General features: G+C 37.4%; 2 protein-coding genes across 4 annotated transcripts in view; one reads left to right on the forward strand and one right to left on the reverse strand.

Annotated features, from left to right (window-relative positions):
- The window catches only part of LOC137239604 (keratin-associated protein 5-1-like), a 172,325-nt gene that overhangs the window by 100,359 nt on the left and 53,230 nt on the right, over positions 1-18,736 (reverse strand). For all 3 annotated transcript variants that reach the window (XM_067765101.1, XM_067765100.1, XM_067765099.1), the window contains exon 2: positions 14,130-14,413. The gene's annotated coding sequence lies outside the window, so the exon portion shown is untranslated. The remainder of the gene's footprint in view (positions 1-14,129; positions 14,414-18,736) is intronic.
- dsf (dissatisfaction) overlaps positions 1-18,736 on the forward strand; it is a 70,253-nt gene that overhangs the window by 33,041 nt on the left and 18,476 nt on the right. The window lies entirely within an intron of this gene.

Here is an 18,736-nt window from a genome sequence, read left to right on the forward strand (position 1 = left end):
AAAGATTGTTACGTCGGTATCGGAGAACATACTATCTTGAAGCATCTTTGCTGCTGTCTATGGCATAGACCTCGGCATGGAATACACTGCATGCGTCAGGAAGTCGAAATGATTGGCTTAACTGTAGATGTGTTGAGTACATCCCAGGTCCAGTTCCCTTTTCCATTTTCGAACCGTCGGTGTAGATTGTAATGCCCCAGCCACTAAGTAGGGGCCAAATCTTATGCCGATAAATCTCGGCCTCAGTGTCCAATACTTCCCAAGGAGGCGCGCGTCACTCTGTCACATCCAGAGCTAACCTCGACATACGCATTATGTCCCCGCATGGCACAAACCATCTGTTCGATCTCAATGTAGAACCAACCTTTTACAACCATATTTCTCTTGGCCAACTCTATACAAACTGGAAGAACTCCCGGGATCTTGGTCTCCATTGGGGCGCCAATTACCGCGAAACAGGAAAGCTGGTGTGGTGGCCAAAATCGGTCAGGAGGTTAAGCGACCTCCGTGATGTGATGGTAGCGTGCTCCGCCATCCACAAAGAAGATCCTGGGTTCACGCCCCGGGCAAAGCAACATCAACGTTTTAGAAATAAGGTTTTTCAATTAGAAGAAAAATTTTCTAAGCGGGGTTGCCCCTTGGCAGTGTTTGGCAAGCACTCCGAGTGTATTTCTGCCATGAAAAGCTCTCAGTTAAAACTTATCTGCCTTGTTGACTCCGTTCGGAGTCGGCATAAAACAAGTAGGTCCCGCCCCGCCAATTTGTAGGAAAAATCAAGAGAAGCATGACGCAAATTTATTTAATTATTTGTATAAACATTCGTGTGTATTTCTTTATTTGACAATTCAGTGAAACGAACCGATAATAACAACTCGAACAGTAATCAGATTCGTCGCAATATAACCCAAACCCAAAGAAACGAATAGAAGGAAAACTGTAGCCAAGTCATCTTAACTTCGATCTAACAAATGCTTAGCAGTTCAGCATGACCGCCTCTATTCAAAGGCTACAACAGTTGGTGATTGCCATCCGTAGATGTAAAAAACTTTGTTGAGCGCTTCCTCTATATGCTTTACGAGAAGTACGAAGATCGTACTCTTTACCAATAAGCGCTATTAGCCCAGTCTTTTCTCAATTGGGTGGATAAACACATATTTAAGAGTAAGTTGCAAGGTGTCCAAGATGATAGAAGCTGAGGTCAAACGTACAACTACTTTTGTGTGAGGCATTGTTTATGAGATAAGAATAATCGCCGCCGGTTTCTTAACTAACAGCGCTCCGCGGATCTTTGTCCTAGCCTCTACATATTTGACTATAGGCATTCTCAGCTGAAATAATGATATAAATAAGTAGACTACTGCAGTATGTAGCACGATCTGTTACAACATCTTGGACCATCTCTTTCCAGTTTGATGGGGAATAACATTTTAACCGCAGTAAAGCACTTCTTGAGTATGAAACTGACCACATATCGCATTATTTTGCACAACACTGTACATTTTTGTATATCAAAGCTCCTCCTGCCTTCATATTTCACATTTCCTTGCTATCATTTTTCATTTGTACGTTCACTCACTCCAAAGCTCAGCGCATATGGCAGCGTAAGCTATCTGCCTTCGACAAATATATATTTTTCATCTTGCTCCACATTTATTTCCTTACCCATCATACATTTTATTCACTTTGCCCCCAACTTTCCTTTCATCTCATTCAACCTTTGTACTCGCCATTTTATTTTTATGTTTGTTTGACACAATTCAGCCTATCGGCTTATTGTTCGGAATTTAATTTTATTGCTTTCTTTGTGTATTCATTCCGCACAATTCACTTTTCTTTTCTTCTTCTTCCCTTCCTCGTGGGTGCTTCTATCTATCTCTTTTATACCTTCCTCAATTATTGGTTATCTCTTTGAGTTTGCTTAAATGGTCTCATTTGTTACTTTGTTTGCCTTTTGTTGGCATCTTATTTTTATTTATTGACTGACGATTTGCTGTGGTAATCTTGCTACTTTATTGTTGCTTATTTGCTTTTATTGCCTGGTACAATTAGGAAGTTTATATGATGAGGTAATATTGTAAGTGTGGGAAGCGAATTGGGAGTTTTCTTGCAGTGTGTAGATTTACAGGCGTGAAGACCATATCCTGCTTGGGAAGAACTGTCGAGGCTGCTTTATGCTAGACTTCAAGCCTCTTTTAGATTTAAAGCAGAGGTAGAGGGAAATGTCTTAATAAAGTTAGACTCCAGTGTCGAATTGCTGACTTCTGGATCGGTCGCATGGAGATGAGTAAGAAATCTGTCCGAATATTTCAGCCAATAACATGCTACAAAAAGAACTCACTTCTTCTACTCAGAACTGTAAGATGTATGTTTGTATGTTGGTATCAGGATAACCGGGATTGCTACCAAATCTCATACGACCACAAATCAGGTACCGTATTTTTAATTTAGTCGTTTTGTTTTCCTAGACAAAGACACCTAGTCCTCAATAATTGCAGTAGACCTCAGAGATAGTGCATAGTCAAAAATTTAAGCTAGTTAATACGGTGAAGCTCGAAATTTTATCAATAAGGTTACCGCTAATAGCTTAAACCACGTCCTCTTCTTCTTGTATCAGTGCATCGCCCCATCCTTCCTATGGGTGCGATCACTTACAAGTTGTCACCAATATCTCCTCAAACGGAGAACCAAAAAAACTTGCAGTTTCAATAGGAATAGACCAAACAATTGAAAAGATGGTTTTGTCATGTGGTAACACATAACAGACTCTAGATAAGTAAGACCTGAACCTATTACAGTATCCAGATCTGTAGTGCCAGAGTGACGTGTGTCTCACTGAGAAGTCTGCTTTCCTCTAATGCGAGTTTCTGGTATTGTACATTGATAACGCCATTTATCCGCAAACAACTTTGCCGAATCTTCGTGGATAAAACTCGGGGCCTGCTTATGCTCATCCGACTAAAGCGGCTAAATTTTTGTACGCCCGACTTCTTCATAGTGCTTGAGGTGACTGCTTATATCCCTGGAAGGCGCGAGCTTATCAATCAGATGTCTGTTAGGATGCCCAGGTTTGGAAACTGTTTGTTTAGCATCTCGTTGCTCTCTTTTAGAGGGAGTATTCCCGCTTGGGTTGATAATGTTCTCGCCACATAAAAAGGTATCACATGGCAGTTCTGAGCCTGGTGTTTTCACAGTTATTTGAAGAAGCTGTAGGTTCGGCAACCATTTTGGAGACGAGTGGCAAACAAGCGGCTGACCAATTGCTTTATAAGTAGCTATGAGCGTTTCTTTGCCTTTAACCCAAGTGGTACTAGCGAGGCACTTGACGGTTCCGAGCTTTAGCTGTAATCACGGCTGCGTGCGTGCTGAAATGCAAGTCCTTATCGAACGTCACGCCCAGTTTTTTCTGTGCCGAACAGTGGATATTGTAATACCATCAACGTGGATGTCTAATATTGCTGATATTTGCAATCGTCCGCGTTAAATAAGGTCGCTGAAGACTTGGTCGATAATAGTGTCATGTCTCGAGAGGCGGAAAACTGAAAAGACTTTGTAACCAAATGTTGAGGTGCGTCAATTCAAGGCACTACTGCGTCGATCGTGCCAGATTATTCGTAATTTTGGCGCCAATGAACCACTCTGCGTTTCACCATCCACTGGGCCCATCCACTGCTTCATCGTTCACAATCTACTGGTAATTTTGCACCGATCACCATTCTCTGGAGGATCATACACTTATCTTCAACTATCATCCTCCTTCTACAATTAATCAAACACCAGTCCACGATTTAACGTTTACCATCGCCAGCTTCACCAGCCGTTCTGAACAGCAGCCAACTGCTCTTCGTTTAACCGGCGATCGTTCACCGGTCTCGGAGGTAGTTTTGAGCATCCGCCTTTCGTCTTGCCGTTAAATTATTTCCCTGGGTTGGCATCTTCATTAACCGTTTCCACCGGCAGCGTTGGCTACGTCCAACGACTTAATTACTTACTTAATTCACGCTTAATCGCTTAAACGGTTGTGGCCGTCCAAAAAGGCGTCCAGTCGCTGCTTCTCTCTGCCAACTGGCGCCAATTGGCCACACCACGGGAGTTCGTTTTTCACCTGGTCCTTCCAACGGAGTGTGAGCCGCCCTCTTCCTCTGCTTCCGTAGGCGTCCAACGACTATACTTTTTCCCCGACCTTGAATCGACGACTTCGTGAAATATAGTCCATCCCCACAATCTCGCCACGATGTGTCTGTTTGACAGCGACGACTATGTCACGATTCGCGCGACTGATTCTCCTCGCGCAATAATACAAAACTCATAATTTTACTTACTTTTACAATGCCCACTAGATACCTGAATACAGAATAATCTCGAAAAAGAGCACGTGCCACGTATCACAGTTGCTTTCGAAATAGCAACGGCCAAACACTCAATGAAAAACCAACGTTCATCAAATCTAATTAGTAACTCATTACACACTACCGAAAACCACAACAAAAACATTCCAAAAATGTGCATGAACATAGAAAGCCATAGATAATCCAGAGACCGCAAAGTGTTGAAAAACCAAAAGCGAGCCAAACCATAAAACATATTGACCGATTTAGTGAAGCTAATCAATTAATTAGCCATGGTGAGTAAAACGAAGTGGTAGCCATAGATGGAGAGTACGCAAACACGTTAAACCATAACCCGTAAACACATGTCGAAGAAAAAAAGAGGGAAAACTAAATTAAGAAGGTGGAACCGAGTGAATGAACACAAAGTGAGCACAGATGAAGAAAAGCTGGGCGAAGTGGAGAAAACCCGGCAATATTGTCTATGCCAGAAAGTGTGGATGTCAAACGTTGATGGGCGAGGATGCGTAACAAAGTAGGAAAAAAGGGCAAATGCATAAAAACAAAAACGCAAAAATTAATGATAACGATAAAAACAAGGTTACAAGAAGGGGATTAGATGGCGAAAGAATACGCGCTAGAGTAAGGCGAAAAGCAAATAAGCAAAGCAAGTTTACGACAACGATACAAGAAATAAAGTGATGAAGTACATTAATAGCCAAGCAATGATGAACTGAAGCGAGTGAAACAGCTGCTCAATTCACAGGCAGCAAGACGCGAATGCATGTGAGAATGGGTGTGTGTGCAAGACGAGAAGCTGAAGTTTGAGCAGCATGCAAGAAAATAACCGTGGGGTGACCACATCGGATGAGAGGGTGAAAAAGCTATTGAGGTGAAGGCATTACCATTGAAGTGAGGGAGTGAGTTTGAGGGCAAAGGTGAGGGTGCGCGTCAGGTAGAGAAGGTGTAAGGAGCGCACAGCTTGTGCGCACTTTTAATTGCAAAGCATTACAATGAACCGAAAAATCAATTTAAGCAAAATAATCTCATACAAATGAGTTGAATAAATAAATAAAACTACAATAAATAAATAAACACAAAATATAATGCGAATGAGTTATGGAAAAGGTAGAAAAGAAATCGCCATTTGAGCAAGGAAATCTAATTATTGCATTACAATGCAACAAATAAAGGTCAAATCATGGAGTAATCAAAACGTGCAATACTTAAATAAAAAAAATTGCTAATTCATTCAAGCAATGTTATTATTATTTTAATTTTTTGCACACATTTAATAAAGCGGCAACACTGTCAATACACTTAACGTACCGTTTTTGTTAGTGTATTGTATAACGCATGCTTCTCGCTTTTATAAATACGAAAATAATGCGTGAAATTACAAAAACACTTGAAGTGGTGATTCGTTGCGGTCGCTGCTCTCAAATTGTTCTCGTGGTCGCATGCAGAGAGTGAAGTGAAAAAATTGTAAACTGTATTGAAAAGTATGTGCTTAGGGAAGAGTCATTAGATAACAAAGATGTTCATTATGCTATTTATTGATCTGGGTAATTGCTGAGATAGGGGGATTCACGAGACTAGATTATAGTGAAATTTTGATGTTTAGATGTCCAGGGGTTCGCCTTTAAAACTGAATAACGAAAAAACGGCTGGATGAATTTGGCACACAGTTGACAAAAGAAAACCGGAAATCAGATCTACTGTTGTTTTAAGTTAGACGGAGGGTCACTTTAACTGTCCCTGAGAACAATTAATTTATAATTATTGTTAATCGCTATAACTTATAAAGACGTTGACGATATTAACAGCATGTAAATTGAGGTCTAATTTTGTTCAAGTATTTGTCAGTGAGCAGTTTTACAATCAGTAAAATTCTTTATCTAGAATTGTCCTAGATAAATAAAGGGCATTTTTTTTTTTTTGCTAAGGCTGACGACTGAGTGCTGTTGTTGTTGTTGTTGTAGCAGTGCTTTGCCCCATCCAATATGTGCGACTGATCACAAATTGTCATCAATCTCCTCTAATGGAATTCCAAAGAAACTTGCAGTTTTACGCTCCCCAAGGCAGCCGGTTCTATGTACCGGAGCGACTCGGTATTTTTCCTGACTGTGAAAAGAATCACTTTAGAACGGGTCACACTCTTGTCAGTGTGTCACGGCAGAGTGCTCGCTATAAGTTATTCTAGGCGAGAGGCAATTTGTATTTTCATATATTTTACAAGCTTGAAACGTGGCACTGTGACAACTTTAAAAAATTCCCATAAGAAATCATTTTCATAGCTTTCTATCTTTATATTATAGCAACGCTCCACATTGGTTTAAATCGCAGTTTTTTTGGCATAAAGTCAAAATTTTTGCTACAAATATTTTCAAATTTAATAATGCACCTGTTTAGTTAGATGTCCATTTATATTGGAAATGTACACAAAATGTTTCCTTTGTGCAGCGTATACATCTGGCAACGCTACAAAATCAGACGTTTTTGAAAAATATAACTTCGGTGGTGTGTATCGAAATAAAGTTCAGTTTTCATTGGAATTTACTTCAAAACGTCAAGTTAAAAATTAAAGGTCAAGTATGAATAATTCAGCAAAAGGTATAAAGATTTTTGTGTTATGAAGATTTTTACATATTTATTCAACGGTTTCCTTAAAATAAGCTTTAAGTCGTGTAGTTTTCTGTGAAAAGTTAAAAGTAGAAGTTTTTTTTTATGTGGAGCAAAACTAGGGGGGATACTCCTGGGCACTCAAACTATTGATGCTCAATTATCTGTTGAACTTTCTGTTTTCATGTGGTAATAATATTTCTTGCGCATATTTGCGCAAATTTTCAAAAATTTGTTTATTGCAGAGCAAGTTCAACTTTTACGTGAACATCTGTTGTCAATTTGGGTGGAAAAGAATAACAACACCACTGAATTGATTAATTCGGTGTTAGAAAAATTCAATGACGGTATGTTAGCAAAGAGCGATGTATCGGAAGTTACACAAAAAACAAAATATTTCGTAAAGTATGTGAAAAAAGGACTTGAAAAATGCGTCAGACATATGGACAGATTCAAAAGCTTACACCCAGATTGGCTTGCAACAAGCATAACTATCACAATAGATAAACCTAAAATTTCAAAAAAACTCGGACGGCCGTCTCTAACATATGAGGAGGGAGGATCAAGACTGAAACGAAAATTTGCTATGGACTTATCCAGGGAGCACAGTACTTCACTTTTGGTGCGAAAGTGCGTCGGAGGCCAGAAATAAACATTACAAAAGCGATAGAAGGGTACATGCTAGACAAAATTCTAGGGTTAACAACCTTACTGACGACTTTCACAGGGCGTTGGACTCCTCAGATCCGTTAATCTCCAGTATAAGTGCTAATAAACACAGCCGTTACAAAAAAAAAGAAATACCTGAAGAAGTAATATTGATGTTACGGATGCCATCTTTCGTCGAATCAAGCGAGCATAGCCTTGATGAATATTCTGTTGATGTAGATGTTGAAGACTCTAATTACTTTGATGTTGAATTAGAGTTAGATGATGATTAGAATAATAACCATTTTTTGAATAAATTTTTTGCATTTTAACTTGCTTAATTTAACTAAATTCTTAACTTATGTAAATATAATTAAACCTAATATAGATATGTATACACTAAATAAATGTATATATATATATTAGAAGTTTTTGTAAAAATTTGATTTTGAGGTTATATGGCAGCTATGTGAAGACGTCGTCCCATTTGACAAAACTTTTTTCCAAAAATTATCTGTGAGGTTATTAGCAAATGTACGAAGTTTCAAAGCTCTGGCTACATTTTTCTAGTTTATGCCAAAAAAAATCGCGATTCAGACCACTGCGCGCTCCTGGCTTCCACTCTGTCGTCAGCCTTACAAGCCATCCTAATATAAATGCACGCAAGTCATTTTCTGTCAAAAATGTTTCATGAACATACAACTTGTATGAGAGCAACCGAAACTGAATTTGCTGCGTGAAAACCTAACCCGATTTCCAATTTTTGTTCTGCGTGACATTTAGATTTGACGTTTGCACACATGCTTTACATTGTCGCAACGCATGCTTATTTCGGTTAGGGTAAAAAACACCGGTAATTCCCGTGCGCTAAAAAAACGCAGTGCGGTTTTATTAGGTTGGCTTGTTAAGCTTCAAAAGCAAAAACAAATTAAAGAACTCGCCTAATTTGTTTTGGTTTTCCAATTCACATTTTTTTTTCTTAGCGGGCAAAAAAATGTTGAAGCTTTAGACAAAAAATAGCCTAATATTGTTGAAAGGCCTAATTCTGAACAACCTTGGCAAGGGTGCGCCCACAATGGCTCCATTGGCTCCGTACGGCTCTCAACAACTTCACTTTGGCTCCTTCTGGCTCTCTACAATTACCCAGCCCAATTGTAAACAAAAATTCCATGCGAGTTTTTCCCTTCTCCCATTCCTCGTATTCTAAATAAAAATTCCTTGTGAGTCTTTTCGCTTCGCCATTTCCTCTTATTCTGAACAATGTTCAAAAAAGCGGAAACCGGTTATGGGAGAAAAGTAGGTATTATGAATGTGAGTGAGAGGGAAATTTATCTGCCATTTCTTAGGAGTATTTTCACTTTTTAAATTAAAGGGAATTCATCAAATAGTTAAAGTCAATTGGTTTTTTAAGAACGAACACTTATTTGTACAAATTTGTGCTGAAATATGTACATTCTACCACAATATCCTTTATTCTAGGTCGAAAAGTATATCATAAACAACGGAAGAGCTCTTGGTAAGAAGCTTAAATAGATTTTGGCATATGACGAAAGACGAATTCAACTTGACTTGGCCGCCAGAAAATTACTTTGCTGAATGGAGGCAGGCAACTCCGACGGATTTGTGTTAACCCGCAGTCTTCTTCTTCTTATGCTCCTCTGTTGATGTTGCTGTGGCACCAATTAATTACTCATTTCAGTGAATACCACATGAAATGCAATTCTGTGCATTGTTTATATTTTGTTTCTTAATTTCAAAACAATTCGTAACAATAATTAAACTTTTCAATTTTTTAAACAAAATACAAAATGCGCAACGAAATTTCAATTGACAAAACAGCTGACTTCGAAAATTCGAAATTCCTATTCCCCAATTATTGTTCTCCCTAGGAGAAAAGAATTGGAGGAATTTTTCCGAGGGAATAAAAAATCCGCGTGAACAAAATTCAGATGGAATATTTAGAATTGGGCTGACCAAATTGGTTTCGGGAGAATAATACAGAAAATAGTCGCAGCATACTTTGAAGTTCAGATGAAATTCGAATTTTGATTCGCGTTGATGCCGGTATGCTACACAATCAAACGAACGTTGAGACAATCGTACGACATTCAATAACTTTGACTCCGGCTGGCTCCCAACAACAACCAAATCGGTTGCGGTAGAATAAAAGAAAATAATAACAGTATGCCTTAAAATTCAGATGAAATTGATGTTTTGAATTGCGTTGGAACCGGCATATCAAACAAGTAAACGAACGGAATCCCAGCGAGTTAAAGGGGCTTGGAATATAACCGCGGCAGGTATGTCTGTCTAAAAAGGCGAACAAAACATGTAAGTTGCGTCCCGCCAATTTGTAGGAAAGATTAGAAGCAGCACGACGCAAATTTGAGGAGAAGCTCGGCTTTAGATATCTTCGGAGGTAATCGCGCCTTGTATTTATTTATTTTTATTCGGCTTGTTTTGGTGTAGTTATAGAAATCATCGCGGAAGTATTTCGGTATTTTTAGGAATACTATTGCGTGACTACTTCCGAATAATGTCCGGACCACTTCAGAATTATTCTAAGCATGCTCTTGGAATGATCTCGAAAAGATTTCGGATTTTTTTTGGATTCATTTAGGGATTACTATCAAGTCGATAGTGTCATCATTTCGATAGTGTTTCGCGAGCTAATCGCGCTTATTTCTGAACAATCTCCAGATCATTTTATGGATATCTCCGGAGCATTCCAGAATAGTTTTGCAGGATTATTTGTCGATTATTGTTCCTCTTGGAAACAGACCCAAAGCAATCAAAATTCAAGCAGTATAAATTTGTAAGATCTACGCTTATTTCCATTAACCTCAAAAAGTGTCAGCGTACGCTGGATACCGCCATACGCTATCGGTCGAGCATTCATGCCCAATTCCTATTGAAACATAGTTATTGGGGCCTAGAGACTACAAAATCACTTCTCTTCTGGGCCATCGAAATCACCCTTACTTCAGAACTGTTTAGTTTGAGAACGAAGCTCGATCTTTCCCTATCGCCATTGGGATGCATGCATGAGAAACCGGACTTTCGGCCCTGTACGTGCTTCGAAAAATAATTTGATAGCAAACACTCTTTCACAGATGTTAAGTTGCAGAGTATGTCTACGTACAAATTTCTATTTTTATTTTACTCATTTTTTTCTCAACTAAATTCCTTTTGTTTGCAAAGCTCTTATTTCTAATGAAAATTGAATTTCAAGAACTTAACAAAATTTGCCTTCTTAAGAACATAAATTAAGCCGCTTTTATTGACTAACTTAAAAGGCAAAAAGGTTAAAAGCGTGAGAATATTCACATTTGTTGGCTTTATGCTTATGCATATGCGTGTTAGTTTATTAAATTCGATGCATTCACGTACATACGAGTACATACATACGTACGTAACTATCCATAACTTTTTCAATTAACGCAACGCATAAAAGGAAACTAGCTTTTGCTCTAAAGAAATGTCTATCGATGTGAGTCTATGCTAAACCCAATAGGAAATTTTCAATAAATTTCAAAAGAAGTAAGTTTTAATTTCCAGGCTATTTTGGTTTGAGTTCCGATTATTTTTCTCCAAAAGTACATACATGGCTATGACGTATAAGCCTTTAAATAAAACATAAAATTTCATTGAATTAAAAATGTAATGTTATTTGAAGGTCCTGTATTGCTTGGTCCGCAATCTGACTTTGAATGGTTGAAGAGAAAATAGCAGATGGTTCTGAAAACAATCCGAAAATTATTCCGAAATAGTTCTGAAATCAACCCGAGAATAATGCAGAATCCAAAATTGATACGCAAACACAGATCAAGTTTTCCCCCACTCATTCAAACTCATTGTAGCTTTTTTCCTTTTTTTTCTTCCAACTAGGGGTATGGATCTACCAGCAAAGGATTTGAGTTTTTATTACATGCACTGCACTTAGATATCTATAGAACTTTTTCTATCGAATACCTCAAGGGCCGATGTTAGTTACACTGAGTACATTTAGACTCAGTGCCACTTACAGGTCATTGTAGAATCAAAAACCACATGTACCAGCGCATTGTAGTATCCTATTTCTTGCAAAACACATCATCCCAAACGATCACTTTCCGAGAAGAAGACAACATTGATCTTTTTGACCTACTAAAGGCTTCCATGATTTTCTGCGGGCGCTCGGGTTTAATGATGATGGGAGACGAGCTTTAAAAGTTTAGCTTATTTGTAGTTTAGGGAGAATTAAAACTAATGTTTTTAAATTAACTTGTGCTCGCCCAGGGGTTTAAGTTAAACCACAATGGAGATAACTTTACCAGAAACAAATAGTTTCGGGCTTTTTGAGAAGAGCTTCCACCCCCTCATTTTGCTAACAACCGATACCATAAATGACTTTTTCATCGATAGATAATTGATGGTTTTCCAATAGTAAATCGATAACTTTTTCATAAAAAGTCATTTACTTTTTGAAAAAAATTTGTATCTTTTCGATAGCTTTTCGGTAAATAATCGATCATTTTTCGGTTATCAAACGGTAACACATAGATATGGTAACACTTCGATACCAAATCGATAACTTTTCACTAACACATCGATAACATTTGGATAAGAAATTGATAACTTTTCGATAAATACTCTAAAACCTATCGATAGGTAATCGTTTCTATAACAAATCGATCGTCTTGTGAAAATAGCCGATAAAAAATCAATAACGTTTTGCTAAAAACACACAGATAAAATATTTGTTACACTCCGATAGCAAATCGAATACTTTTTGATAACAATCTCGACACTCCGACAGAAAATCAGTTACTTTTTGATAACAAATTGCCAACTTTTCGGTGGCAAATCGATAACTTTTCAAAAAACATTGACAACTTTTCGATAACAAATCGATAGTTTTTTGATAAAAAATCTATAAGCTTTCGATAAGTAATCGTTGCGATAATAAATCGATAATCTTTTGAAAATAGCGGATAGCTTTTAGATTACAAATAGATAATGAATGAATGAATGAGTGTAAGGCGCGATAACCTCCGAAGAGATTTTAAGTCGAGCTTTTCTTCCAATTTATGTCTTGCTTCTTTTAAATTTATACTATAAATTGGCAGGACTGACTCCGAATGGCGTCTGCAAGGCAGATGAGTTTTCACTGAGAAGCTTTTCATGGCAGAAATACACTCGTAGTGTTTGCCAATTGACTGCCGAGGGGCCCGCTTGGAAAAACTTTCTTCTAATTGAAAAAACTTGTTTCTAAAATTTTGATGTTGCTTTGCTCGGGGCGTAAACCCGGGATCTTCGGTGTAGTAGGCGGAGCACGCTACCACCACACAAATCTAAAACTTTCTCATAACAATTCGATAACTTTCCCACTACAAATCGATAACTTTTTATAACATATCTTTAACTTTTCGATGAACAATCAAACACTTTTCGATAGTATATCGATTAGTCTTCGATAACAGACCGATAAGGAAATGTACACAACTTCGATAAAAAATTGCGAACTAGTTATAGCTCGCCGATAAAAACTTGTAATATATATAAACTCTAACATATACATGCTGGTGTACAGTACTCAGACATGGCCTAACTGGCGCTGCTTCTATATGAACCATCCTCAACTATGCCATCGGTTGCATACCGAACAGCCAGAACATCCCTCTCTTTCACTTCCACACTATCTAAGTATAGAATTCAGGCGCCTTTCCAGCACCTCAGGTATATCATATAAGAATGTATTACTTTAAACAGCATAGAATGCGTTTTGCTTAGTGGGTATATAAGAACTCTACTTGTCCTTGGATTGACGAAATGCTACCTCAAAATATGACAAAACCGACATATGTTATTGGCGCACGAGTAAACACCTCGAGAATATTGCGTGCTACTTTATGAAACCAATACAACTCCTACAGGTCCATAGCAAAGAAATTCTATATTATGTAACTATATCACTATTGCATATATATTTACCTATATGATCTATATTCCGTAAATATCCTTTTGTATGAATTTCCATACGAGTCACTGTTGTGGGTGGTGACAATGTCTAACTAACTGTTGTCCTGGTGACTTTTATTTGTCGTTGCTAATTAAGTGTATATGCATGTGTCATTGTTAATAGAGCACAGCAATTCTATTTACATTTGTATTTGTGTACAAACACACACTCGAGTACCATATATGAGTTGGCAAAATATGAGGGATGACATTTTAATCCAATACTAATCGCATACGTGCACAAGTGAAGGACTCACATTATAAAGCAAAATATACACATGTGACAGTGCATGCGTGTGAGTTTGCAACGATGCGTGTTGTTGTTATGTTGAGTTGAGCATTATATCATTTGGAGTGGAAGTGCTTGTATTCGATATATTTACAAACGTGTATTTAATCGTCAAAAGCAACATAAAGGGTTACTTGGGTGATGCTGAGCAGTATAACGAATATGCCGAAGTAAATGTGTGTTTGTATGAGTAAAATTTATACAAATAATGCACATCAATAGCAAACACTTGACATTATTCTCACCTTTGTGACATTAATCGGTTTTTGCGTTGATCACGCTGTTGTTGTATGTTTTTTTTTTTTTTTTGATTCTTTACTTTTGTTTCTTGCTGAAGAAAACCGTTGATGTTAACTCTCACCAAATTCCAGCAAAGCCAACACCTATTTATTTTTCACTCGACGCATAACTTTTTGGATGGGACTGCGCCATTTATCATATTCTCATATTCAATAGACACATATGTATGTAAGTGAAGGAGCTGACGGCGTTTGGTGACACTGATGCAATTTTTTATAATGTTATTGTGCTAAATATTGAGCATAAGAAGTGTTAAACATTTGTGAGGAACAATTTCATTCTTAATCTGGTAGGAATGGTGAAGGGATTTAGAACACTAAGAATCACCTGAAAATATGTAAGTATGTACATTAGACTGGGTCGATTTATTAACGGATATCGCACTATCGATTTTTCGATAGGATTTGGGCTCAGGAAAAAAAGTTCCACTACTCATACCCAAAAAAATAATTTTCGAGCCTGCGAAATTTCATTTTTTTTTTTTTTACTTTTTTTGATTTTGATTTTTAAGGTTTTTTTTTTCATGAGCTACTAAAAAAATTTTCAATTGATTGTAAAATTTTCATGTACGTATACCTACCCTGTCCGACCCGAAAATGTCCACTAAAAATGGCAACCTCTCTGCCGAATTTTGTTACGATAGGTTTAACGATTTCTGATTAATAATATTTGTAAAATTTATTTTATCACAAGTGGACGGTGCCGCGCCCATTTAAAAAATTTCAACTTTCTATATGTATTATTTACTAAATAATCCGGTTTTTTGTGTTTTCCAAAATGTTATATATATAAAAAGTGGGCGTGGTTATCTACCGATATCGCTCATTTTCAATACCAATCTATTCTGGGTCCAGATAAGCTTGTGTACCAAATTTGGTGCATATATCTGAATATTTACTCGAGATATCGTGTTAACTTACAGACGGACGGACGGACGGACATGGCTTAATCAAATTTTTTTTTCGACACTGATGATTCTGATATATGGAAGTCTATATCTATCTCGATTCCTTTATACCTGTACAACCAACCGTTATCCAATCAAAGTTACAATACCCTGTGTACAAGTACAGCTGGGTATAAAAAAAGAACAAAACAAGTAAGGAAGGCTAAGTTCGGGTGTAACCGAACACTACATACTCAGTTGAAAGCTATGGAGACAAAATAAGGGAAAATCACCATGTAGGAAATGAAACTAGGGTAACCCTGGAATGTGTTTGTATGACATGTGTATCAAATGCAGGCATGCTTAACCTACGAACCGATATCATTTCGTTACGATAATTAACGTTATTAAACGAAACAAAGTCATTTCGTTTCGTTTATTAACGTTAAGAACGTCAAATTATCGAAATGATTTTGTTTCGTTTTCTGCCATATCAAAAAGAAATGAAATCGTTTATGTTGATTATTAATTTCAAACTATGCTGGCAAAGCTGATTGGTGGCGGAGTCATTAAAGGTGAAAGCATTAGCCAAGCTGATTGCAACTTTTCTCATGAATTTTGACAGTACGAACATTTCTCAGAGTATTTTTGACATTACCACCAACGAATTACACAAACAAATTACATCGAGTTTGTGTGTGTATGTCCGCTCGCTGTTACCACCTTACGGCTTCGCCATGGCTATAGCATTGCCAGCACAATTCAAACACAAAATATCACGTTTTTGTTAACGTTTTTAACGTTAACGAAAGCTTTTCGTTTCGGTTAAAAACGAGATACAATTTATCTTGATAATTTCTTTATCGATAATATTTCGAAGTGTTTCAACGGAACCGGTGGAAATTTTTTGATAAACGATTAGCTTAACGTTAAGGTGCATCCCTGATCAAATGGAGTATTTTAAGAGTGGGCCATAGTTCAATAGGTGGACGCCATTTAAGGATATCGCCATAAAGGTAGACGAGGGCTGACTCTAGAATGCGTTTGTACAATATGGGTATCAAACGAAAGGTGATAATGAGTATTTTAAAACGGAGTGGGCCTTGGTTCTATAGGTGGACGCGTTTTCGAGATATCGCCATAAAGGTGGACCAGGGGTGACTCTAGAATTTGTTTGTACGATATGGGTATCAAATGAAAGGAGTTAATGAGTATTTTAAAAGGGAGTGGGCCTTAGTTCTATAGGTGGACGCCTTTTCGAGATATCGCCATAAAGGTGGACCAGGGGTGACTCTAGAATTTGTTTCTACGATATGGGTATCAAATGAAAAGTGTTAATGAGTATTTTAAAAGTGAGTGGGCCTTAGTTCTATTGGTGGACGCCTTTTCGAGATATCGCCATAAAGGTGGACCAGGGGTGACTCTAGAATTTGTTTCTACGATATGGGTATCAAATGAAAGGTGTTAATGAGTATGTTAAAAGTGAGTGGGCCTTAGTTCTATTGGTGGACGCCTTTTCGAGATATCGCCATAAAGGTGGACCAGGGGTGACTCTAGAATTTGGTTCTACGATATGGGTATCAAACGAAAGGTGTTAATGAGTAATTTAAAAGGGAGTGTGCCTTAGTTCTATAGGTGGACACCTTTTCGAGATATTGTTATAAAGGTTCACCAGGGTTGACTCTAGAATGCGTTTGTACAATATGGGTATCAAACGAAAGGTGATAATGAGTATTTTAAAACGGAGTGGGCCTTGGTTCTATAGGTGGACGCGTTTTCGAGATATCGCCATAAATGTGGACCAGGGGTGACTCTATAATGTGTTTGTACGATATGGGTATCAAATTAAAGGTATTAATGAGGGTTTTAAAAGGGAGTGGCCCTTAGTTGTATATGTGAAGGCGTTTTCGAAATATCGACCAAAATGTGGACCAGGGTGACCCAGAACATCATCTGTCACGTACCGCTAATTTATTTATATATGTAATACCACCGACAGTAATCCTGCCAAGATTCCAAGGGCTTTTGATTTCGCCCTGCAGAACTTTTTCATTTTCTTCTACTTAATATGGTAGGTTTCACACCCGTTTTACAAAGTTTTTTTGCCAAAGTTAAATTTTGCGTCAATAAACCAATCCAATTGCCACGTTTTTCGTATTTGGTATAGAATTATGGCATTTTTTTTTTCCTTTTTCGTAATTTTCGATATCGAAAAAGCGGGCGTGGTCATAGTCGGATTTCGGCCATTTTTTATACCAATAAAAAGTGTTAATGGCCGAGCGGAAGGACAGACGGTCAACTGTGTATAAAAACTGGGCGTGGCTTCAACCGATTTCGCCCTTTTCATAGAAAATAATTATCGTCCTAGAATCTAAGCCCCTACCAAATTTCACAAGGATAGGTACATTTTTGTTCGACTTATGGCATTAAAAGTATTCTAGACAAATTAAATAAAAAAGGGCGGAGCCGCGCCCATTTTGAAATTTTATTTTATTTTTGTATTTTGTTGCATCATTACTGGAGTTGATTGTTGACATAATTTACTTATATACTGTAAAGATATTAAATTTTTTGTTAAAATTTGACTTAAAAAATTTTTTTTAAAAGTGGGCGTGGTCGTTCTCCGATATTGCTAATTTTTATTAAGCATATATATAGTAATAGGAGTAACGTTCCTGCCAAATTTCATCATGATATCTTCAACGACTGCCAAATTACAGCTTGCAAAACTTTTAAATTACCTTCTTTCATAAGTGGACGGTGCCACGCCCGTTGTCCAAAATTTTACTAATTTTCTATTCTGCGTTATAAGTTCAACTCACCTACCAAATTTCATCGCTTTATCTGTCTTTGGTAATGAATTATCGCACTTTTTGTGTTTTTCGAAATTTTCGATATCGAAAAAGTGGGCGTGGCCGATTTCGTTCATTTTAAATAGCGATCTGAGATAAGTGCCCAGGAACCTACATACCAAATTTCATCAAGATACCTCCAAATTTACTCAAGTTATCGTGTTAACGGACGGACGCACGGACGGACATGGCTCAATCAAATTTTTTTTCGATACTGATGATTTTGATATATGGAAGTCTATATCTATCTCGATTCCTTTATACCTGTACAACCAACCGTTATCCAATCAAAGTTAATATACTCTGTGAGCCCTTCTCAACTGAGTATAAAAACAAGTACGGAAGGGACTGTCTCGGCTGTGCTGAAAACTTCATACCTTTCATGGATGGGGCTGAACAATAATTTTATCCCATACGTAATATCCAAATAATCGGCTGTATAAGATATGAAATATATAGTGAACAGATGTACATACCTACATAAGCGATTTTTATAGGTAGGTACTTTGTGCGAGGAGTTTCACGGATTTTGGTGTCTGCATGAAATAGCTTTAACCATGAATCTTTTTAAACAATATATGCCGAAGACGTAAATATTTGATGAAATTTGAAGCTTCTAGCCGTTAAAAAGGGGGCAGAAATTACAGTGTATATGGGGTATATAATATATATATCACCGATCTCTATAATTTTTTCAGATAACAATATATGCTATATACATATACATTTGGTGAAATTTGAAGCTTCTAGCTATTAAAGCATCTTATCTGAACAATCGGTTGTGGGGGATAAATGCTATATATACGACCGATCT

The sequence above is a fragment of the Eurosta solidaginis genome, chromosome 2, assembly GCF_040869045.1.
Source record: "Eurosta solidaginis isolate ZX-2024a chromosome 2, ASM4086904v1, whole genome shotgun sequence".
NCBI classification, from domain to species: Eukaryota; Metazoa; Arthropoda; class Insecta; order Diptera; family Tephritidae; genus Eurosta; species Eurosta solidaginis.